We start from the raw sequence: 11,648 nt of genomic DNA on the forward strand, positions 1-11,648 counted from the left end.
TTTTTAATCTTTCTCTATGAAGTCTAGATGTTAGCTTCTTGCCTGCTGCAATTTTCCTACATTTTATTTGACCTATCCTTTGTTTCTGTCCATGATATACCCATCCTTCCAGTGGCAGGTAATCTTCCTGAGGGCATGGATTGTTTTATTTTTATCTTTATCTTCACAATACCTAAAACAAGGCTTTACACAGAGTAGGAGGTACATGATAGTTCCTTTATCTTCTGTACTTGCAATAAAGAACTTTGCAAAACTTGAAGCATTATACAAATGGAAGTTATTGTTATTGGTCTCCATTCATATTAAATTGATGTGTCACTGGTGGATTCTGTTCAGAAAAAAATGGTAGTGGGTTCAGATCATGCTGCTTTGAAAGAAAATAACGCGCACACACACACATGCACACATGCACACATTTATATATCATAAAACTTTGATGTTTCATATATAATCTTTCTATTCTTTGCTTATGGAAATGTTTGTGAAATTCATAAAAAAGACAATGTCTTTATATTAGCATCTTTATATTAATCATCTGGATGTACGTGTCTGTACCAATTCAGGATATCTCCTACCTGTGCTTTATCTCCTGCCATTTAAGGAAGAGGTTGTGGATTGGGCAGAACAATAATTCAATAAAGTATTCTTTTAAATTTCTATATTTTAAGTCGAAATAATTTCCTAAATCATTATTCAGTTTCAGTCTGGGAGTCAAAGGCATTGAGTCTGAAATGCTTCGTTGCTTCATTATTGCAGGACCAAAGATTGCTGGCCCCAATCAAATGGCTCTTCCATGCGATGGTGAGCAAATTTCAATCTTTTTCCCCCTCTTACCCCAGTACATCAATGTCATCCAGTCTAATGAGCTGAAAATCCTTTGTCTTGCCTCCTGTCTTCCCCCATATTCTCATTCTTATCTATCTTAGCCCTATCCCACCACAACTCATATCCTCTATCTTCTCACTCCTCCTTTTTGGATAACATTTCCTTTTAACTTGGATTTCTATACTTCACATACCTTCTTTCTTATACTAACAAAAACCTAGCTCTTCCCAGAAGACCCTGGATCCTTTGCTCTCCTTAGTACTTGATGCTCCTTTTTGTAATGCTTCTGAAGCAAAGTAAACTTGCTCTTTATTATCATTTCCATACTGTCCCTTTACAAAGATCATTATATAACTCTCCTTCTTCATTCTGTCACCCAGTAGAAATTCTTGTGGAAGTCATAGCCTTCAGTTCATTCTCTTTCTTTCTCAAGGAGTTCTAACACCTGAATCCTCATTTTCCTTTCTATTCCAACCCTTGACCTCAAACTTGGGATTATAATATACACGTTGATGTTTCTTTGAATATGTTGGACTTTCAGTTCATGAACTTCTTAAGTACCCCTGGCCTCATCTTCATTCTGCTTCAATCACACACAGGTATGATTATTCATTTGATCTCATCCAAATCTAAAACTGTTCTAACACTATGATCTAAGATTATAAAATACCATTAGTTGATTATATCAAACTCAATCTTTTGCCTTACTACTCCTAAGACTATTCTTGGGTCTTACTGTGACCTTTATTCCCTGACCTTAGACTCCATCACTTTAATGTTCCACAGTCATCTCAAAATCAACATGTCCAAAATAGAATTAATTACCTCTTTTCCCAAACCTACTCCTTACTCAACTTCTTTTTTTAATTTCAGTTCTGGATACTACCATCCTGGTCACCTAAGTTTGCAACCGTGGGCTCATCCTTGACTCTTCCCTCTCTCTGTCACTCCCCCACCATCAGTTGCCAAGTCTTGTTGATTCTGTCTCTATTGTATCTCTCCTATATTTCTTCTTTTCTCCACTCACAGAGCCTCTATCCTATTTCCATCCCTTAACTCATCTTACATGAACATGTAATAGCTTCTTAATTGGTTTTCCTGTTTTCACACTCTCTCTCTTTCCAAATTCCTTGTCCACACAATTACAGAATTGATATTACTAAAAGACTTATGCCCATGTCATTATATTTCTTTACTAAAACAACAAGAAACCAACAAAACTTTAGAGGATCTTTATTGCTTCTAGGTTAAAATATAGAATCTTTAGGTTGCAATTTTTGTTCATAATTTTCAGGGGGAAACATACTCTAACAAAACAATGCTGAAATGCATGTAGTATATGCTTCCCTTTTTACCTCATCTCTTTCATTTCATTTTATTCCCCTTAACTTTTTTGTTTTTTTTGTTTTTCCTGTGAAACAGGCTGTTACCTGTCCTCGACTCATGATATTCTATTTCCTGTCTCCATGTTTTCACATGACTCACCTTGTCTGGAATTCACCCCCTCCTCAACTTCGCCTCTTTTTCTTTCAAAGCATAGCATAGGTACTAAACTCCTAAACAAGGTGTTTCCTAATTCCATCCAATCTTCCAGTGGTTAGTACTTTTTACTCTTTTGAAATTATTTTTCATAATTTTCTGTATACTTGATATATACCTCACTTTGTTTGTGGTATAGCTCTGAGTAGAATATAAGTTCCTTGAAGACAGGGACATGGTTGATATCTTTGTGTTTATAGTACTTGGCAGTGCCATTCATATAATAGGTGCTTAAATAAATGTTTGTGGAATTGAATTTTAGGCATCATGCTCCCAACCTCCTACAATTCCATGATGGTTATCTCTCCCTTCTCCCTTTTGATCTGCATACCACCTCATGCCCTGGGAGGACTCCACCCCTCAACTAAACAAAGGAGGATGGCAATCTACCTGAATTGACTATTCAATGATTAACATACTCCCACTCCATGATTCTTTTGACATCCCAGTGGTTCTGAACCACCAGCTGCTCTTGTTTAAACCTCATTCTCCACAGCTCACTGACCACTCCCTTATTATCAGTCTCCTCACCTTAACATTTTACTCTAAAGTCAATCACCTTTTCCAATATGCTCTCCAGAGTGTCTGATCTATATGTAATATACTTGCTTTCAACTTTAACTTTCTCACTGCTTCCTGATGACACAGCTTTTCCAACTACCCTTTGCACCACTGGTTGAACTTTTTTTAAATTATACTTCCAACTCACTGGTTGATGTGAGGAATTTGGAATATTCTTGCTCCCCATTACTGTTTCCAGGTTCTCCCTCTATCAATATGATTCAGTAACCTCTTCTCCTTTGAGGTTCATTTAATCCACAATTATCACTCAATTGAAGGTATGGTATCTATTATTTACTTATCTTCAGGAAACCCTTTCTCCTTCCTGAAGAAGGTAAATGTCTGGATCACAATCTTTCTCTTCTCTCTACCTCCTGTCCTCATAGTAGGGGAATTTACCACATATATTGATACTTCCTCAAATACCCTAACATCCCAGTTCTTCAACATACTTGTGTACCATGATCTTGTATTCTACCTCACCTTAGCTACACAGAGAAGTGGTCATACTTGATCTTGCTATTATCATCCAAAAGTGTTCAATTTCCATGTTCATTAATTCTGAAATTCCTTTATCTGATCATAATCTTTTGTTATTCCACTTATCCATCTTCCTTGAAACCTCAAACCCTTTTCTCCATCTTCACCATGACTTCCAATCATTCAATCCCTTAGTTCTTTCCCAGAACTGGGTAAACTCTAATCCCTTCTCCATATTGACTAATTGAACACTACAGTCCTCTTGTCTTTAGTTGGTTGTTCCCTTATCCTGTCGCCAGTATTGCCCTTCCAAGCTTCACCCTGAAATCACTCCCACTTTCTGCTACATTCTCTTCCACTCATGTACTACTGAACATAGCTAGAGAAAATAATGAAACTTGCTGAATGGACCTTCTGTGAATCTATGTTATTATCTCAATTGGTCCTTTATTGCAACAAGGGACTTTTTAATACCTCCCTACTGATCTCTTCACTATCTCACTCACTACAACAGTTATTTCAAACCATCTTACCACTCCTCAAGCCTTCCATGACTCCCTCTGACCTAACACCCTGAGTTGAGAACCTTGCCTTATATTTCATTAAAAAATGAGGCTTTTCACGGAATTTGCTCTTTCCCTCTCCTAATCTTACATCACTCAGATGCTTCCTGCTATTATTTCCTCTTTCAACCCCATCTCACATGAAGATGTAGCCTCACTTAGCCAAGGAAAAATCTGCTGATTCTCTTTGAAACATTCCTGTCATATATGATCCTTTGTTTCTTTTGACACTGCCAACACCTAAAAGCAGGCCCTTTGCTCTATTACGATAGTCTCCTGGTTGGTTTCTTTGACTTGAGTCTCCTGTCTGTCATCTATTTTCCACTGGGTTATCAAAGATCTTCCTAAAGTACAGGTCTGATCATGTTATCCCCTGCTCCATAAACTCTAGGGGTTCCCCTGTAACTTTCAGGATCAAATACAAATCATTTGTTTGGTTTTGAAAAATCTCTCATAACCCAGACACTTCCTATATTTCAACTTTATTACTGTCTATGAACACTATAATCCAGTAAAACCGGATTACAGAGTACAAAGATATGCTATCGTCTCCACAAGGCATGCTGTCTCCCAACTCTGTGCATTTTCACTGACTGTTCCTCATGCCAGGAATTCTCTTCCCCCTTATCTCCACCTCTTAGATTCCCTAACTCCCTTGAGGTCCCAGATAGATTCTTACCTTCTACTATAAAGTCCTTTCTGATCTCTCTTAATTGTAGCACTTGTCCTATGTTGATTATCCACCTTTCCCCTCAAATATATGATTATCTACATTTCCTCCCTATATTTTTATGTAGTTGTTTGCACGGTTTTTTTTTCCATCCTTAGGTGATGAGTTCCTAGAGAGCAAGAATTATTTTTTTACCTTTCTTTGTATCCCTACCACTTAGCACAGAGCCTGGCACACATTAGGCACTTACTACATTCTTGTTATCAATTTGTTGACTAATAAGTGTAATATTTTTCAACTAATATTTCATTTCTCACAAGTTCTTCCTGTGTTCCTCCAAAAGAAAAAAAAAGAAATCTTAATTGTCTTCACTCAGAACTTACAGTCTATTTATGTTGTCTTTAAAGTATAAGTGGTCATATGTTTATTTGGAAAAGAAATAGTGATTTGCTATTTCACATCTGGGACTAGAGTAAAAAACAGTTCCTGCTTTTGATTATATGCCTATCTGGTCAAATTCAGAATGCTTGCAAATTTTGCCTGAGATGAGTTGGCTACTGACTCTTCTAGATTACTACTGTTAATAGTTTTTGAAAAGTGGCAGATTTTTTCTAATTTTAGAGAACCATTGTATAGTGATTATTTGTCAATGCTACATAGTGTTTTATTAGATTAATTTGGGAGCAATTTAAACTAATAAAAATCATTTCCCAGGAAAAAGCTTGTAATTCCAAAATAAATCTAAACCGCTTTATTTGATATTCCACATGCAGTTCAGCATCAGTTTATGTGTGCTACGCAATTCATTGGGAGACCAGAAAGCCAATTAGGATGCTTACAGCCTGGCATTACAGCTGGCATTACAACCCTATCAAAAGATGGGTACATAATGCTATGGCCAGTTAGGCACATTATGGATAACTAGTTTTCCTGTTAAACAGGAAACCAGTATGAATATTCAATTATGAAATGTGACAAGAAAAGAAAAAAGGCGGAATTAGTTGCAGTCTTAGAGGTGTGACATTAGTGCTAAAGGGAGGAAATGAGAAAATGAAGTACATAATCAGTACCCAAAGAGAGAGCTCGGTGGCATTACAATTCAAAGTAAGAAACTGTTCACCCACAGAGCAAGGATATCAGAAAGGCCAGACATATGAATGAATGAATAAATGAATGAAGGAGTGAATACACACACACACACACACACACACACACACACACACACACACACACACATGAGCTGGCAAAATCAGGTCATTACCAACACCAGCACGCTGGCCACCATCTTCCTTCAGATCCTCTTTAAGATATAGCAAGACCCCGAACCCAAAAGCCTGGGAACGACAATGGTAGAGCACTAGTCTAGTGCTCTCAGGCCATCATCTTGGATTGCCCTCAGCATTCCATATGGAGACACAGCTTGGCAACTGTTCCTCTAGGTACCACAGTCACGTGTACTCAAGAGCCAGAGAGGGAAGATGTTTTCATCAAAATCCTTGGCACTGTCAAATGGTTTAGCATCAGAATTTGATATCATTTCATTGTTAGGAATGACAATAAAGATGAAGCATTACCAACTGCTTTGCCTCTACATTTATGGGACTTTTCCATTTGACCTGAAGTTGGGAATTTCTATATGTTTTGTCTCCCTTGTAAGAATGTGAGCTTTTTGAGAGCAGGGATTGTTTTATTTTTTATTCATATCCCCTTAAGTGCATAATAAATGCTTTATTCATTCATTTACAATTTCCAGTCCATTAGAATCTTTTACTAGTTATTTGTTATTAGAAGAAATGGTCATATGATGAATTCATATTGCACTATTAAATGATTAGGAGGTAGATAGAGGACGCAGATAGAGATCTGATCCTGAAGTCAAGAATACCTCAGTTCAAATCCTGTCTCAGACACTTACTTGCTGTGTGACCCTGGGCAAGTCACTTGACCTGTGTTTACCTTAATTCCCTGGAGAAGAAAATGGCAAATTGTTCTTGTATCTTTGCCAAGAAAACCCTTTGGGGAGTATGGTCTATGGGGTTATGAATAGTCCGACACAGTTGAATGGCTGAATAACAGCTGTTTAATATAGTGTCTCTTCAAATAGTATATGAATTTTAAGAGTACAGGATGCTTTTAAACAAAAAATAATTTTCAAAGTTAGAATATCAAATATCGGCAACAGAGTAATCAAAAAGTTTTGTTTGTTTTTGATCTGGGAGAGGTGATTTTCAGGAGTCCACAAATCACCTAACTGGGACCTACTTTGCCTCTATGGAAAGTCTATCCTGACTTAATAATCTCTACATCTATTTACGTTTGTATTTATATTAATGAATATGGATGATTACATAATTTTAAAGTACTTTCAGAATCATTCCATTATGTTTAATATCAATTTAATGTTTTGTTGAGTTTGGTTTGAAAATTGCTTATCTGTGTTTTGGCATACAGGTCTAGAGTTGTTTCTTAATCAGAATGCTTAGCTTACTGAGATAACCCATTTTTCAACCATTCTGTACAAATAAAATTTGCTGCAACTTTTCAGAGTATCAATAGTGTAAGCCATTAGTTACAGATGCTGGAATTATAATTTTGTTCAGTGCTACCTAGAACATGTGTCAGATTAATACTGCAAAACCAAAAGGAAGAATTTTTCTTGTCCTTTGTGCCTTGTTTGGCACATTAATAAAGGAAAACTATAGCTTTAAGATTGATTCTATCTCTGCTTGGTACTATCATAAAATAAAATTTTCATGGCATCTGTCTTTAATTTGTATGAGACTTGCTCCTTCTGGGTTTTGTGTTCTGCCTATCTAGAAAAAAAAAGAGGAAAAAAAACGCCCATTGTGGAGCTGAGGGTTGTTTGCAATTTTATCTAGCTCTGAAAGCCTCTCACTTTTTGTTGACATTTAAAGGGAACTTCATTAACAGTTTTTGAAACTTTTCATAACTATTCAACAAAATCCAATGTTTATCGCTTCATATAGAAGTTGAATCTTATATGAACTCATGTATTTAGAGATAACTTCGTTCCTAAAACTAATAATAGGCAAGGTATAAATATGGAAAGATGGCTAGATTTGGAGCCAGAATAGTCTTTATCTTATGTTTGACGTTTATTGCTGTATGATGGGCATGTTGCTTCATCTGTAAAATGGGAATGATGATACTTATAGTAGCTATTTTACAAGATTATTGTGAAAAATTATGATAATGTATATAATGCACTTTGTGATAAAAATGTCAGGTTTTTCCCCAAAACTTCAGAAAGATCTGGATTTAGAATCAGAAGACAGGTTCTAGAACTGGTGCTAATTAGCTTTTTAATTTTATTCAAATCATATTAATTATCTGTGCCAAAGTTTCCTCATTTGCCAAATAAAAGGATTAGTTGGCTTCTAAGATCCCTTCCCAGTCTAAAATTCTACAATTTTGTGTATGACTCATTGACTTTGAATTCTTTAAAAAATGCATAGATGCCAAATTTCTAAATAGAAAATCAGCACAATAAACAGTTATATCCTGAATGTAACAAAGAACCTCAAGTGTTTAGGAATAATTGACTTATCTCCAAAAAATAAGCAAATATCCAAAGCACAAAGCTGTGAAGTAGAGTTTCTAGGTCAGGATCACCTATATTCTCTTTCTCTCTCTCTCTCTCTCTCTCTCTCTCTCTCTCTCTCTCTCTCTCTCTCTCTCTCTCTCTCTCTCTCTCTCTCTCCTCTCTCTCTCTCTCTTCCTTTTCCTCTTCCTCTCTGTCTGTCTCTTCCTCTCTGTTTCTCCCTCTCTCCTTCCCCACTCCTGTACCCCTCCTTTCTAGCATATCCTCTAGCAAAAGAAAAATAGAAAAAAATGCAAGTTAACTACTTAGACTACTGGAAAAATAATCTAATTTCATTCTTAAGTAATCTGACCTTTTATTTACCAGCAATAAGCATGACTTCTCAAATAGGATATCAGTGATTTTCATCTCAAGCTTATTAGCAGGTATATAATATAAAAATATAGAGCTTCTTCCACATTAAAAAGGACAAAATAGATAAGAATTACTGTAGACATGATACAATTTATGATTGAGGCTGCTATAAAGACTTGCCCTTTAAAAAAATATTTTATGTAAATATTTTGTTTTCCTATCACGTTCGTTTTTGAATGCATACTTTCTGTACATCTTACTCTTTAAGCCTTCCCATATAACAAAACATTAAAAAGAAAGAAAATAAAAAAGCAAACCCAAGCAATCTGTTAACTGAGTCTAATAGTCTATTCATTATTCCATGCCCATAGTATCCCAGTTATGAAAAGAAAAGAGGGACATGCCTATTCTCAACTTTTATTCCAGAACAAGCTCATTATAAATACAATGGTCTTTTTCAGGGTTTCTGGTGCCATTGTTGTGCTTTCCATTGTTGCAGTTGTATATTATTTTCCTAGTTCTCACTTCATTTTGCATCAATTGACATATCTTCCCATGCTTCTCTGAATTCTTCATACTCATTGTTTCTTACAAAAGAGTAAGATTTTGTTACTTTCATGTATCACAATTTCTTTAAGCTATCCCTAGCTGATGAAGACCCCTCCTGAACTCAAATATGACTTCAGACACTTACTAGCTGTGTGACCCTGGAGAAGTCATTTAACCCTTTTTTGCCTCAGTTTCCTCATCTGTAAAATGAGGTGGAGATGGAAATGGTGAACCTCCCCAGTATCTTTGCCAAGAAAACCCCAAATGGGGTCACAAAGAGTTGGACGCAACTGAAGCAACTGCACAACAACATTAAAAGTGGTTTACAAATATTGCTTCATTTTTATTCTCACAATAAGTCTATACTATTATAATCTCCATTTTGTAAATGAGAAAATTAAGTTAGATAGAGTTTAGGTGTCTTGCCCAAGGTCACAGAGGTAGGAAGTATGTGAGGATGGATTTAAATTCAGGATGTTCCAACTTCAGGTTCATTGTACCAAATTACCAGCTGCTTGATTTGGAGAAAAAAAAATACTGCTTGAATATTCTGCCAGTATATAAAAGAATATTTAACACACAAGTATTAGTGAATAACTGTTTCTTCCCCAGCTTGTCTAGAAGATAGCTGTGCAAGGCCAAAACTTGTTGTTGGAGTTCAATTGTTTTGCTGATTTCCTATTCCTGATTCCTGAAGACTTTGGATAAATTGTAGAATGTGTTTGATCTCCACAGATGCTACAAGAATAAACTGAAACCACTGTCAACTTATTTCTTCTCATTTCTTAGGCATGCTTATTTAACACCTATGATAAGTTTGATTAATAATGAGATGGACTGGGGGTGAGACAAAGATATAACATGTTGGCTACCTGAAGGCAATACAAGTTTAATTGTACTGGTTCTGTCATTTCCTTTTTTAATCTTTTCAAAGTTTTTCTTTTGACAAATAGAACAGGCCCTGCACTGTATAATACATCCTAGAAATCTTCAATCAGTATGGTCCTGTATTGGGAGGTCTTGTTTCTGGCCCCAGCTCAAGCACTAACTGTTTGGTACCGTTCACAAGTTAAACCAGCTTCTTTTTTTTTTTTAAATTTATTTATTTAACGTTTAACATTCATTTTCACAAAATTTTGGGTTCCAAATTTTCTCCCCATTTGTCCCCTCCCTGTGCCCCAAAACACTGAGCAGTCTAATTGCCCCTATTACAATCTGCCCTCTCTTCTATCATCCCTCCCTTCCCTTGTCCCCATCCTTTCTTTTGTCCTGTAGGGCCAGATAACTTTCTATACCCCATTAACTGTATTTCTTATTTCCTAGTAGCAAGAATAGTATTCGACAGTTGTTCCTAAAACTTTGAGTTCCAACTTCTCTTCATCCCTCCCTCCCCACCCATTTCCTTTGGAAGGCCAGCAATTCAATATAGGCCATATCTGTGCAGTTTTGTAAATGACTTCCATAATGGTCATGTTGTGTAAGACTAACTATATTTCCTTCCATCCTATCCTGCCCCCCATTGCTTCTATTCTCTCTTTTGATCCTGTCCCTCCCCAACAGTGTTGACTTCAAATTGCTCGCTCCTCCCATTGCCTTCCCTTCCATCATCCCCCCCACCCTGCTGTTCCCCTTATCCCCCACTTTGCTGTATTGTAAGATAGGTTTTCATACCAAAATGAGTGTGCATTTTATTCCTTCCTTTAGTCAAATGTGATGAGTAAACTTCATATTTTTCTCTCACCTTCCCTCTTTTTCCCTCCACTAAAAAGTCTTTTGCTTGCCTCTTTTATGAGAGATAATTTGCCCCATTCCATTTCTCCCTTTCTCTTCCCAATACATTTCTCTCTCACTGCTTAATTTCATTTTTTAAGATATGATCCCATCCTATTCAATTCACTCTGTGCTATCTCTGTGTGTGTGTGTGTGTGTGTGTGTGTGTGTGTGTGTAATCCCACCAACTACCCAGATACTGAAAAAGTTTCAAGAGTTACAAATATTGTCTTTCTTTATAGGAATGTAAACAGTTCAACTTTAGTAAGTCCCTTCTGACTTCTCTTTACTGTTTACCTTTTCATACTTCTCTTCATTCTTGTGTTTGAAAGTCAAATTTTCTTTTCAGCTCTGGTCTTTTCATCAAGAATGCTTGAAAGTCCTCTATTTCATTGAAAGATCATTTTTCCCCTGAAGTATTATACTCAGTTTTGCTGGGTAGGTGATTCTTGGTTTTAGTCCTAGTTCCTTTGACTTCTGGAATATGATATTAGATACCCTTCGATCCCTTAATGTAGAAGCTGCTAGATCTTGTGTTATCCTGATTGTATTTCCACAGTACTTGAATTGTTTCTTTCTAGCTCCTTGCAATATTTTCTCCTTGACCAGGGAACTCTGGAATTTGGCCACAATGTTCCTAGGACTTTCTCTTTTTGGATCTCTTTCAGGTGGTGATCTGTAGATTCCTTGAATATTTATTTTGCCCTCTGGTTCTAGAATCTCAGGGCAGTTTTCCTTGATAATTTCATGAAAGATGATGTCTAGGCTCTTTTTT

Source organism: Notamacropus eugenii, chromosome 1, assembly GCF_028372415.1.
Source record: "Notamacropus eugenii isolate mMacEug1 chromosome 1, mMacEug1.pri_v2, whole genome shotgun sequence".
Classification (NCBI taxonomy): domain Eukaryota; kingdom Metazoa; phylum Chordata; class Mammalia; order Diprotodontia; family Macropodidae; genus Notamacropus; species Notamacropus eugenii.